Genomic DNA, 13,206 nt, shown 5'->3' on the forward strand with positions numbered 1-13,206 from the left:
TCTCTGTTTGTTCAGTTGTTTTTAATATCACATACTGAAAGAATTTCAATAGGAGCTCCACCATGAAGTCATTTGTTATCCTTCAGCAGGCTTTTGCCTACTGAATTGTAAAGCAGTTCTGACTATTTGCATCCTCCAGATGGAGCGGCATATAAACACTCCCAGATATTTCTGGTAAGTATGAAAAAATATCTTATTTGTCCTTTCTGTGAATAAATAAGAGAATGTCAAATTTTATAGACTAATAAATTTGTATGCCGGCAGTGACATTGAATCTCTCATGGCCTGCAATGTCACAGACCCTGAGAAACACAATTTTTTTGTTGTTGTTGTTTCAAATGAATACAAAGTCAAATAGAAGCTCAATAAAAAGCCAGAATTTGATTGCATTGTTTACGTCTGCCCAATATTCTAATTCAGTTGCAATTTGCCATGAGGAAATGCAATTTACATGTTTCCCAGGCTTATCCTACAACAATCACTCACATATACATGCTTCTATATGTCAGAGAGAACTCCACTAATGGGTTAAAATGCCCTTTGGCGTTAGTCTGCAACAGCTGCTCCCCTCCTTCTAATTTAATGTTAATTTTTATAATATACTGTTAGAGCTGTGGGTGCATGGCACAGAAAAAGGTAAGCTAAATATCTAAATTTTTACATGTGAAACTTTTGATATGTATATGTTGACTTACATGCACACATGTGATTGACTCAGAAGTAGTACTCTACATGAAATAAATCAAGTTTCATCAGTTCAGGCAAATCCTTATGCACTTTTCCAATTTAGGATTAAATTTGTTTCTTATATTTAAATTGATATGCATAATGTAGGGTGTCTAATCTTCATATTCAGTTAAATAATGAACTCTGCAAGATCAGCAGTGATTGACAGTTTAATACTGCTTTTTGCACTTTCCAGTTTTCATATTACACCTTGTAGTTTCTTCCTAAATTAAATGCATTATTCTCAAAACAGAATAACATCATATATTTTACAAAGTAAACAGATTAAATAATTTTACGGGTAAATGTGTATATGAAGCACTGAGAATTTAACTTTGCTTACTTTATCCATGTGGGGAAAAAAAAGTCTGTGAACTGAATACAGCCTGATTGTTTTCCAGTCTGTTTTCTGAAGAAAGAATTTTAATAAGTAATACATAATATTTCTTTTCTTCCATTCATGCAATTAAAACAGAGCTGAGTATCATATTTATTAATGTTGATTTGCTTTCTGGAGAATAAATTTCCCTAAATGCATTTTAGTGAAACGAAAGTAAATCTGTGATAGAAACATTTAAAATCATTTTAATATTGCTGAAGATGGGTGTTTATAGGGGTTTGGAAACACAAGTTGTATTTTAGTTTTTATGAAAATGTGTCTTAATGCTTCTCCAATTATGACATGTGAAAAAAAATTCAGCTTAGGTTCATTATTCCTATTACAATATATTAGCTCATGTCCAAATGTCCTTGATTTCTTCAAAAGTAGCCTTTCTAATGTTAAAAGTAACAATATATCTTACAAGCAGATATGAGGTGGAAAATATGGTGGTGTGTGTGTGTGTGTGTGTGCGCGTGCTTAGTAAAATATGCTATGAAAGAAAGTATAAAGATATTTCTTTACATGTGTGATTTTTAGATTTGGAAATTATCACCTTGATACTAAATTCTTTGATTCAAGTTATATATATATGGATGAATGTATATGTATGTGTCTATATCTATCTATATATGTATATATATACATATCTATCTATCTATATATATATCTATCGATATCTCTATATCTATATATGTATCTATCTCTATACCTATATCTATCTATCTATATCTATCTATCTATCTAGATAGATAGATAGATAGATAGATATAGATGTAGACACACACATACCCATACAATGTCACAGATGTGACTCAGCAGCTGGTTATAGGAGTCATGTAGATTGACAGAATGTGTCAATTGGAAGGAATATTCAAGTGTCTCTAATCCAACCTTGTTTTATAGATTGATTATCAAATTGATTCTCAGAAGAGGTAACATGGTAAAACCTGGACTAGATCTCACATCTATAGATGCTAAGTCCTGGTGTCTTTCCTCCATGCTGTCTCTTTGATTCTGTCATTTATTATGTCAGTGAATTGTTTTGGCAAGCTTTAGTGGCTTTGTATTTAAACTTCTGCCAAAGTACAATTGCAGTTACTATGAATACTATATATATGATACTTCTCCATATATATATATATATATATATATATATATATATGTGTGTGTGTGTGTGTGTGTGTGTGTGTGTATACATATATATATGGATATATATACATATATACACACATTATACTAATACATACTATATTATATATAATGTGTGGAATATAATATAGTATGTAGTATATGTGTGTGTGTACTATGTATGATATACGCATCATACAAACTATATAAATGCTTGTTTAAGTATCGCTAAGTTCAAGACACCACTCTATTACTGCGTTTCAAAAAAAAGTTCAAAAAAATCCTATTTGAAGCCTGTTTCAGTTATTAAGTCTCTCAAACATTTATCTTTTGTTTATTGACATGGGCCTCCCAGATTTCCGTTCCTTTTGTTCAACTGTAGTAAATTTGGCATTAAAAGATGATATTCTATCCTTGCTTCCTTTATAGAGTTGCACCAAAGTCAATGAGACTTTTACACAAAAATCAAGGATACGTTATGATCTCGGAGTACTCACTTTAAGACTGTAGAACAGACCCACAAGACTAAGTTCAGTGCCTGGTAAGGGGTTCGTGTTAAATTTAACATTGCAGAAGAGTTTCCAGCTGTTGGCTTGATATGAACGAGGAGAGCTGCTTTTATGACTGATTACTGTCCTCGGGAGGAAGAGGGAAGCAGAGTGATTCTACATCTCCAGTCCACAGAGTGCTGTGCATATTCTGTGGCATTGATTTGAGGAGGCTCATGACTTTAATGCCTCCCTTTATCAGTTGTCATGACTCTAGGCTTTGAACATTCTAAAACCCAGGAAGAGAAGAACAGGAATATGTATAACTTTAGATGTAGAAAATACTAGGATAAAGTAAAATTACCCTTTTTTAATTTCATGGTGGTAAGTCACTTGTGGTTTGTCACTCTCAGTAAAGTAACCCAACTAGACTTTATTTGCCAGCTGTACTTAAAGATCTTAGTTTTATGTTTTTAAAAATGTCATCTATTCCTTCAATCACTTGTAAGTCCCCTGTAATCTCTTTTTAATGTAAGCACACTGGAGTTTTCTCTTTTGTTTGCTGCCCTTGCATTATTTACTTTGATCTGCTGTGAGAAAATCTGAAAGTGTGTTGTCCTAAATGCTAGCATCTCACCAACAAGATTTGAGGCCTTGTAGTTTGCATTGAAGAAAAAGGCTCTTGTGTGAAGACGCAGGTTTTGTTTAGTTCTCTCTCCCTGGTGGGAGCCTTAATTGCATTTTCTCTCTCTCACAGTGGCTGGCTAAGGAGTGCCTGCCTTCCCTGCTGATGCTGAAGTTTTCAAGCTCTATTACTCTGTGACGGAGAAAATTCCTTGGTCCAGGAAGAAAAGGGTCAGATTTTTTTTTAAAAAAAAAATGTGTTTAAATAAGTATTGTCAATTTACTGTGCACAATTAACAAAAAGAAGAAGAAACAATAGAAAAGCTTAATGTTTTTCCCCCTAAAAATCTTATAGAAGCTTTATGTAACCCAATTTATAAAATATCCAGTTCTAAATATAAAAGGCTCAGTCCTTAGGGCAAAGAGGTTAGACTTAATAATAACCAGTAAACGACCCCCCCCCCCACAATAGCATTAATCTGTGTCCTTTCTTAGCCATTCTGAAAAGTTCTCTGTAAGTCCGTCTGCATATGTGATTAAAATGTGTAGTCAAGGTTATTTCTGGAGTTAGTACTAAGCATTGACATATATGCCATTTTCAGTTAAGTTATAAAGATCTAATTTTATTAACCTTTTAACTTTCTATTTTGACTTCCTGAGTGTACAAGCGATATGCTTAAATCATTACTACTGAAAAGAATATTTTAATTTTCTTCTCATCTGACAAAGTATACTTCCCCTTAACTGGCTTTGAGGCTGTACTTGCCATGTCTACTTCCACTTTCTGTGTTTCTCGTCACGATGGGACGCAAGGCAATTACAGCATCTACGTAACATTTTCAATTGCAAAGCATCTTCAACACGGAAACTATACTGATCTACATTCACAATAATGCTTGTTTATTGTTTGAGAGTTAAATGTTTTTATGCACATATACATAAACTAATTGTGTTGTTTGAAAAGTACAGCTTGTTATTCTACTCAAATGGATTACTCAAGTAAAAAATTCTATTTGGCAAGATCTTATTTTATCCTATTGCTTACTTCTAGACCTTGGTATGTTAGGCTTTCTGCTGACTTCTTAACTTTCTCATGCATCAGCTGTGTTCCTTCTCTTCTTTTTTTCCCTTCTCCTGTAACCTCCTTATATTCTCACCTGCCCTGTTCTAAGCCATTATTCAACAATGTCTCCCCTCATGCCACTCTCTGAATGGTCTGATCTCTGCTACTTGTTTGCAAGTGAGCTGAGAGAGGGCCCATCTTGTCTAGGGATAAAAGTGGGGTTTTCTGATGGATCGTTGGGTAGACAGTGGAAAGATTCATTGGTAGAAATAGCATGGGATTAGTTGCCTGAGAACAGAGCAAGAGAGAATGGAAAAGTTAGAAAGCTAAGTAGGTGAATAGTAGAAAGATGCTAAGCAGAAAACGTGAAGACACCTTTCTTGAGGTTGGGATTAAGGATTTTAGCTCTGACCATACTCTCCCATTAGTAATCACTGGGCCTTTCAGGCTTTGTGCAATGAGCTGAACCCAGTCAACAGAATCTTTTCAACTATATTGAAAAGCAGTGATCCAATACATGAAGTGAAAACATCTCCTTGATACAAGAGTACACACGGCTTTAGAACACATTAACATTATAAGACAGATATGATTGTCATTAAAAACAGCATCAGGAAGCCTATGTCTTGCTTTATTATCTTCAAACTGGTTAGCAATGTAAAGAGAACCTTCTAAAAACTAATTTAAATGCATAATATACATTTGAACATGGGGCACTTTTTTGGGTTAGTTTCAGGATGGTGATTTTTAAATGTTTACAGCAATCACGTTTGAGTGCTAAGAGGATTTTTTTTTTCACTGAATGGTTCACTGGCAGATGACATAGAGAGACATACTCCCATAATTTTGTTCTTCCTAATCAGTGAAAAATAAAATGGAAGAAAGTTACAAAGACATTATAGGATTTCTTAATAATTTTAAGGACCATTATATATGTTTAATTTTGAGAATTCAAGAGCTAATGTATCCTTATTAATTTTTTGTTCAGAATATTCTCATATTTTAGAACTGTCAAAATTGGAAATAAGGAATAAAGTACATTTTTTAGACAGTTCAAAGCACTCTGTTAGCATATTTTATATCCCTTGAATCCCATTATGTGTTTTCATAAATGCTTCTTAGAGTTTATTCTTTTTCTATTTATTGTCACTTCTACTTGAAAAATTGTCAGTTAGGATCTATACATAGCTGAAATCTTAGGACAGGTCTAGATAATTCAGCAAGTGGCTATTCTCTTCATCAGCACATTTTATTATGGTAGAAATTCTCTATGATGAAGGCTAAGGAACCTGATTATTTTTTTAAATAGGTCAAGAAATGGATCAGAAAATCTGCAGGGGATTTATCTCTGTTTCTAGTACTCCGTAATGACAAAACTTTCTTTGGCTAATGAGCATGTCTAGATGAATTCAAATATATGGAGAAAAGAGTAGAAGCGGCAGTGGACTTCTAAGAGAATTGGTATAATTGCAGTGATTGAATTCAAAAGATTCTAAATAGTTTGAAAGGAGTGAAAAGTGACAGGTTAGTTAAACCAAATATGCTCTATTTTCTTATAAGAATGGGTATAAATCACATGAACATAAAAGAACATACACCATTTTGTGCACCAATTCAGAACTAAAAAAATGAAACTCCTGACAACATTCTGGCCTTAAAATTTCCTACTTTCTCTCTCTTACATGAGTGCCATATTTGTTCCACCTTTATTCTGGGGCTACATTTAACCATTTATTCATTTTTTATGCACTGACTTCTTGGAACACTGTTTATTGAGCACTTAAATGGGGCAGGTGCTGTCTGGCCTACAAAGTGAAGTTCTAGTAGTCAAAAACATCTTAAACATAAGAGATTGGACAAAGATAGTTTTTACGTATAACAAGCTATTTATTCATTAAGATACCTGATATCACCATTATAAACCCAAATATTGTGCCAAGATACATGTTACCTTCAAGAAAAATTCAAAACCACTATGCTGTTGTCCTGAAGTTCTTACTTCCATGCTAATACTTTTTTTTAACTTTGGGTTTTATTACTTTACCTTGCAGAATCTATACTATATCATCCAGGATAAGGGCCAACCTTATGTTATTCAGTAAATACAGTAGAGATAATATTATCCTGTTTCCATTTTTATGCCTCTCAAAAGGAAAAAAAAATCCTTAAATATAATCTAAACTACGTTTTGTGTCTTTCTTTTATATTTTCATCCATTCATTCTTTAAATGCCAGCCCCAGTGACACTTTCTCTGTGAAACTCTCCTTGCCCAATCACTGAGCAAGAGTCAAGTATAGCATAGAAAGGCATTTAAATTTCAATTACTCCTCTTATAATCCATTGTAACCATTCATTCTCTTGTGCCCTTTCTACTAAAGGCTGTGTGTGCACTTGGAGGGCATGTACTGTCTGTTATCATCTCTGTATTCTGGTTACCTTGGCACAATATCTAAGCCATAACAGCTCAGTAGATATTTCTTGAATTAATTTAATCCTCTTATAATTACTGTTTAAACTCTTTTATCTTACATCTTTGGGACCTCTGTCTATCCTTTGATAGGAAAATAAAAGCAGAGGTCTTGATCTTGTTTTTATACAATACTAAATAAATCTCAGCTCTTTCTTGTCTGTAGGAAAATGTAAAATCCCATTCCTAAGACTTAATTTGAAAATTTGGGTTTAGAATGAGAATACAAATTGAGAGTGATTAGCTGGTTTGCATTATTTTCTGTTGGTCTTTTGTTGTCTTTCGTTTTTTTGTTTTTTTTTCAGGAAAGCATCACTAAGAATCGAATTTAGGTATTTTTACAGTTGGCTGTTAGATTCAGGAATCTGTTAACTATTCCTGAATCTGTTCAGGATTAATCTGTTAATCCTAATCTTTCTGCTATTATCATAACTTCTTCCTGTGCAAGTACATGGGAACATGTGCATGTACGTCAGTAGGTATGCATGCATGTGTGTGCACGTGTGTGTGAACGTGTGTGTATGTATGTGTAGCCACTGACTAGTCTTCTGAAGCAACACCTTTATTATCTTTGTTCTTATCTTTCACTGTCAACTCCAGTCTCTTCTTCTTGATCCTTCCTGTGAAAATGGCTTGAAGGATTTTGAGAAAGTTTTGTTTCGTGTAATTTTGGTAGAGGCAGTTCTCTTACTTGGAATAAACTAGATAAAATAATTTGACTGTGGTTAACAAATCCATACCCCCAAATCCATACCCCCACTTACCAGAACTATAAGCCAGCCATAGCATGAGCTGTTAATACATATTTTTGCACTATGAAAATTTCAGATAGGCAGTAATAACTATCACAAATAAATATCTCATTCTTTGATTTTCCAAGATTATTTGGTAGGAGAGGGAGACTAAGAAATTAAGTCCAATTCATACACATTGAGGGGAAAGGGATGTACAGAGATAAACAAGACAGTCTATATGATTTTTATGGGAGATTTGTAACTATGCTAATAACCGTAATTCAAAGCATTATTTGGTACAAATGTTACCAACATTACAAGTAATTAGGCACTGAAACAATTAGAAGGATAAGAAAGTATTTACTTTCTAATGACATGTTGTTTAAGATGGGTTTTGGGGAATAGGAGGAAAAGACGTGGTTGGAGTGTGTCCATTTTGCCAGAAATGTAAGAATTTGAGGATGATGCTGTAGTTAAGATGTTAGGGACAACTTTGTTGAGCAGTAAGTATATGGTTGAGAAACTGGTACTTGCCCTGGTAAGCAGTGTGGTGCCATTGAAACTTTCTGAAGATGGTATGATCTGATCCAGTTCAACCTTTAAGAACACCTACGTAAAAGGTTCATAAGCTTTTTGTATGACCTATTTCAGAAAACAGAAAAAAAAACAAAAAACAAAAAACCCAAACCTGAGGAAATGCTATAGTAAACTGAGGTTGCCGTCTTGTCTTGGAAACAGTCTGTTCAGTCCAGATAGAGATTTTCAACCATACAAATTTGTTGTCAAATTTAGAATAGGATTTTTAAACAAAAATCCATAGAAGAATCCTAAAGCTCTGGCCTCTACATTGGCATGGCAACAATTGTCTAGAGGTGAGTCGTAGTTTGCTTCTTTTCTGTGGTACCTGTGTGCTGGTTCATATCAGTCATCATAAGGTCTGGATGTTTCCTGCTTGGTTCTTGAAGCATTTATTATAACCTAATGAACAAAAAAAGAAGGTACAGTCCAAGTTTCAAACTTACCAGCCCAAGATCCTGAAAAACGATAGTTATAATAGTACCCTGGAAGTATATTCATTAGTTGTATAGAGTATAGTTTCATGGTTTTTTCGCCCTTAATCATTATGTTTAATTTTGTATGATTAATAACCGTACTATAGAACTGAAGTTTTTTATAAATTGATTATTTTGAGCAAGGAATATTTTTTAAACACATTTTGCTAATCAGCAAGTGGAACAGAAAAGCAAAACAAAAAAAACAAAGAAAGTCATTTGACTTATATAACAGAATTTTTATTTTACAGAAGGAAGAATAGGAGTAAGAGGGAGGTAAAAAAATTTTTTTTTCAATACGAAAAATAAATAAATTTGGGGGATTTAGTCATATTTTAACATTAATAATAGTATTATCTCTATTTGGAGTACATTTTCTAAAATATATGATGTGTTCTCTATTTTGCACCCTATCATTTGTAATATCCTCCATATTTTATTTACATATGTTTTATATCAGTGATAAATGAGGTAACATATTGAATCCAAACTTAAGTGTTTTAGAATCCTCTGAAATACAATATTAATGTAAGCTAGGATAGCACAAAGAAGAAATTCTATTATGTAACTTTGTGTTCAACTTGCCAAGTTCTTCCTAACTTTTAGGTCTGTCTTATTTTATGCACTTCCTTTTACCTGGAAGTCTCTCTTTTTACCATTTCTGGTCTATTTCCTGTGCTGTTTCACAGTTTAGTTATCACAACCTCCATGCATTTTTCCCTTTCCACCAGGCTGGTTTAAGAATGGAGCATGTAGGTACGCCTGGGTGGCTCAGTTGGTTAAGCGTCAGACTCTTGGTTTCCGCTCAGGTCATGATCTTATGGTTCATGGGTTTGAGCCCACATAGGGCTTCTTGCTGACTGTATAGAGCTTGCTTGGGATTCTCTTTCTCTCCTTCCGTCTGCCCCTCCTCTACTTCCTCTGTCTCTCCAAATAAATAAATAAAACTTTATTTAAAAAAAGAATGGAACATGTAATGCTTTATGATTTACAGTCTTTTAACAAACACCATCTCATTCGGTCCCCATTATCCTCATTCATTCATTCATTCATTCATTCATAGAACGTTTGTGAAACTCCCATTCTATGACAGTACTGAAGTAGAGGGGAGGTTTCCAGACATGCAATAGTTTTTGTTCTTAGGAAACTCACAGTTTAGTAAGGGAGAAAAATGAGTCTGTGTAATTCAGTGTGTGAGTTCAAAAATTGAGATTTTCACAGGTGGAAACAAAATAGGTGGATATATTTGAGAAGAGGTGGCCAGAAGGGGAAAAAGAGAGACAGGGAAAAGATTTTGCTAAGTTTTGAAGACCTCAGGGATTTAAGTAGGAATAGAGAATAAAAGAAAGGCTGAAGTCAAAGATAGGAAACAAGTGGCTCCATAGAATAGAACTGTTTTTGTTTTATTTCGTTATTTTCATCAGTTGAGCTCCAAATATGGTCTTGGCCGTATTCATAGCACTCTGCACGGATTCTTTATTACAGACAATGAGTCTGAGGCACAGAGAAATGAACGTTCCTTATCTGAAGTATGTTTTGCGTTGTCATTTTCTGCATTCTATTTTCTAAATTATAAGGTTAAATGTATAGTTTTTTTCCAAATACCTGTGAATGAAAGAAGTCAAGTTTTTTCTAAAATTCAAAATGTAACTGTCAAAACTTTTTCTCTAATTTATACTTGTTTCATACATATTTAAACTATTTAGCCCTTTGTTTTATATATTAAATTCTTATATTTTCACTATGTGTTTACTCTAAGAAAGCTTGAGTTAGATGCGACAGAAGAAAAGACATCGGTGCTAAATTTTATCAGATGGCATCCAACTATTGCTGAAAGATAGGAGCAACTTTATTTTCTAAAATTACTTGAAATGCTAAAATTAAAATATCACACAAAACTCCAACTTTCTAGTATCTACTTTCTTTTATGTCATAAATGAGTGGCATGTTAGACCCAACATGTTAGATCCATGTTGCTCCTAGGATAACAATTCTATGGAGTGTAATGGAGCAAATGTTTTCTTTTTCCAAGTTATATTTTCTGGAAATAGTCTTAAAGTGGACTTGATAAGTACATGCAATTCTGTTGTATCTTACTGTGTGCCTTAAGAGATATTATTTTGACCTAAATTAGTAGAGAAAAAGTTGCAGTTTACATTACTTTTATTGTAAGAGACACTTTAATCATGAACAAGCTTTATTATAAAGAAAACAAGTTACAGCACCTGGGTGGCTTAGTCAGTTAAGCATCCGACTTTGGCTCAGGTCATGATCTCACAGTTAGTGAGGTCTAGCCCCTCATCGAGCTCTGTTCAGATTCTGTGTCTCCTTCTCTCTCTGCCCCTCTCCCACTCTTGCTCTCTCTCTTTCTCAAAAGTAAATAAACAATAAAAAATGAAAAAAAAAGAAAAGAAAACAAGTTATGTCTTTGGAAGCTAGGAGTTTTACAAATTTTTCAACTTAATTTTTATTTTATTTTTTTGATTGGAGGCATTTGGTCAACACTTTGGAGCTATAATCCATGGAATGTTAATTAAAGAACTATTGAGTGTTCCCAGCGGTCACTGAGGGAAAATTTGAAAATAGAAATTACGGATTTCATTTCTTTAACATTTGCCCTATGGTCAAAGGAGAGGATGAATAAAGTATATATCTTTAAAATATGAATTGCATTTGAATTATACAAAAATTAAAGTATCAAAAAAATTAGAAACAAAGACAGATTGTCAAAAACCTGGCTTCTAATAATGGCTGTTACTGGCTGAGCAAATTATTAGAATTCAGTGTGCTGTTGGGGCCCCTGGGTGGCTCAGTCGGTTAAGCGTCTGACTTTGGCTCAGGTCATGATCTCACAGTTCGTGGGTTTGAGCCTGCGTTGGGTTCTGTGCTGACAGCTCAGAGCCTGGAGCCTGCTTCAGATTCTGTGTCTCCCTTTCTCTCTCTCTGCTCCTCCCCCCCTTCATGCTCTGTCTCTCTCAAAAATAAAAAAAAAAATTAAATAAATAAATAAACATAGAATTAAGTGTGTTCATTTGTAAACTGGAGGATTAACTAGTTGATTTGCAAGGTCTAGTTAAGTAACTGATTTATGTAATTTATATACACTGAAAGCCAGTGTTGTATGCAAATATTTAAAATTTTATTTTATTTGTTTTTTTAAACTTTATTTTTAAGTAATCTTTACACCCAACATGGGGCTTCAACTTGCAACCCCAAGATCAAGAGTCACATGTTCTACTGACTGAGTCAGCCAGGTGCATCATCCCCCAAATATTTAAAATTTTAAGGGGCGCCTGGGTGGCGCAGTCGGTTATGCGTCCGACTTCAGCCAGGTCACGATCTCGCGGTCCGTGAGTTCGAGCCCCGCGTCAGGCTCCGGGCTGATGGCTCGGAGCCTGGAGCCTGTTTCCGATTCTGTGTCTCCCTCTCTCTCTGCCCCTCCCCCGTTCATGCTCTGTCTCTCTCTGTCCCAAAAATAAATAAAAAAAAATGTTGAAAAAAAAAAAAATTAAAAAAAAAAAAAATTTTAAATGGCTGGCAGAGGTCAGCAAATCTAGTATAGGAACTTAATGAATCATACAGTCCTAATTTGGACTGTATAGATTAGTTTGGATTAGTTTTTATTTTTTAAATGATGGCCACAAAGAGATGCTGTCATTTATACAGATTCACATAGATTTTAAAAGCCTAAGATATTATAATTGAGAATATTTCCTTTTTATATTCATACATTATTTCCTAGAAGAGGAAAAATGATACTTTTTGAATAGCGCCTATAATATACTATGAAAAACTTGCATATTTTGTGCATTTAATCTAATAATAACCCTATGATGTGGATATCATTAAACCCATTTCAGTAATGAGGAAACTGAGACTCAAAGTTACAAAACACCTTGATAGAGATAGGGTATGAGCCCTGAAGGCCTGACTCTAATGTTCATGTTCTCTATACTGCACTGTCTTCCAAAAGTAGGTGTCAGTGCCCTTTGAGCTCCCTCTCCTCCATTAGAAGAAATATACCTCTAAGTAACAAAATGGATGGGGCACCTGGATGAGTCAGTTGAACGTCCAACTGTTGATTTCGGCTCAGGTCACGATCCTAGGGTCCTGGGATCGAGCCCCACCCCCACCTCTGTGCCGAGTGTGGAGCCTGCTTAAGATTCTCTTTCTTTCTATCTCTCTCTCTCTCTCTCTCAAATAAATTTTAAAAAAATAATAAAAATAACAAAATAAATAACAAAAGTGTGACTTTTGTAAACCCAGGGAGTAAGACAGTGAAATATGCTTGATAACAGGACTACAGGAGGTGAAAAGAATACATTTTAAAATTTTGGTTGATCATTAAGATAGAAAAGTAATGCACAGGGCTTGGAGAGCTTTGAGGATTCTTCTCCATATTTGCATTGTAGGCCAAGAGGAGTCTAAGGTATCTGAGACAGGGTGGAGAGTAGGGAATATTGAAGAAAGAACAAGGTATACAGACAGATCAAGTCAGATGAGAAGTCATTTAGTGTAGGTGAATGATAAGGACTAAAAAA

At 34.3% G+C, this 13,206-nt stretch overlaps 1 protein-coding gene and 1 long non-coding RNA gene across 3 annotated transcripts in view; both read left to right on the plus strand.

Moving 5' to 3' along the window:
- Nucleotides 1-13,206, plus strand: part of DACH1 (dachshund family transcription factor 1) — a 436,806-nt gene that overhangs the window by 84,797 nt on the left and 338,803 nt on the right. The gene's annotated exons all lie outside the window — the stretch shown is intronic.
- The window catches only part of LOC131484684 (uncharacterized), a 29,545-nt gene continuing 23,967 nt past the window's right edge, over nucleotides 7,629-13,206 (plus strand). Inside the window, exon 1 of the long non-coding RNA XR_009248395.1 lies at nucleotides 7,629-8,611. This is a non-coding gene — a long non-coding RNA (uncharacterized LOC131484684). The remainder of the gene's footprint in view (nucleotides 8,612-13,206) is intronic.

The sequence above is a fragment of the Neofelis nebulosa genome, chromosome 1 (assembly GCF_028018385.1).
Source record: "Neofelis nebulosa isolate mNeoNeb1 chromosome 1, mNeoNeb1.pri, whole genome shotgun sequence".
Taxonomy (NCBI): Eukaryota; Metazoa; Chordata; class Mammalia; order Carnivora; family Felidae; genus Neofelis; species Neofelis nebulosa.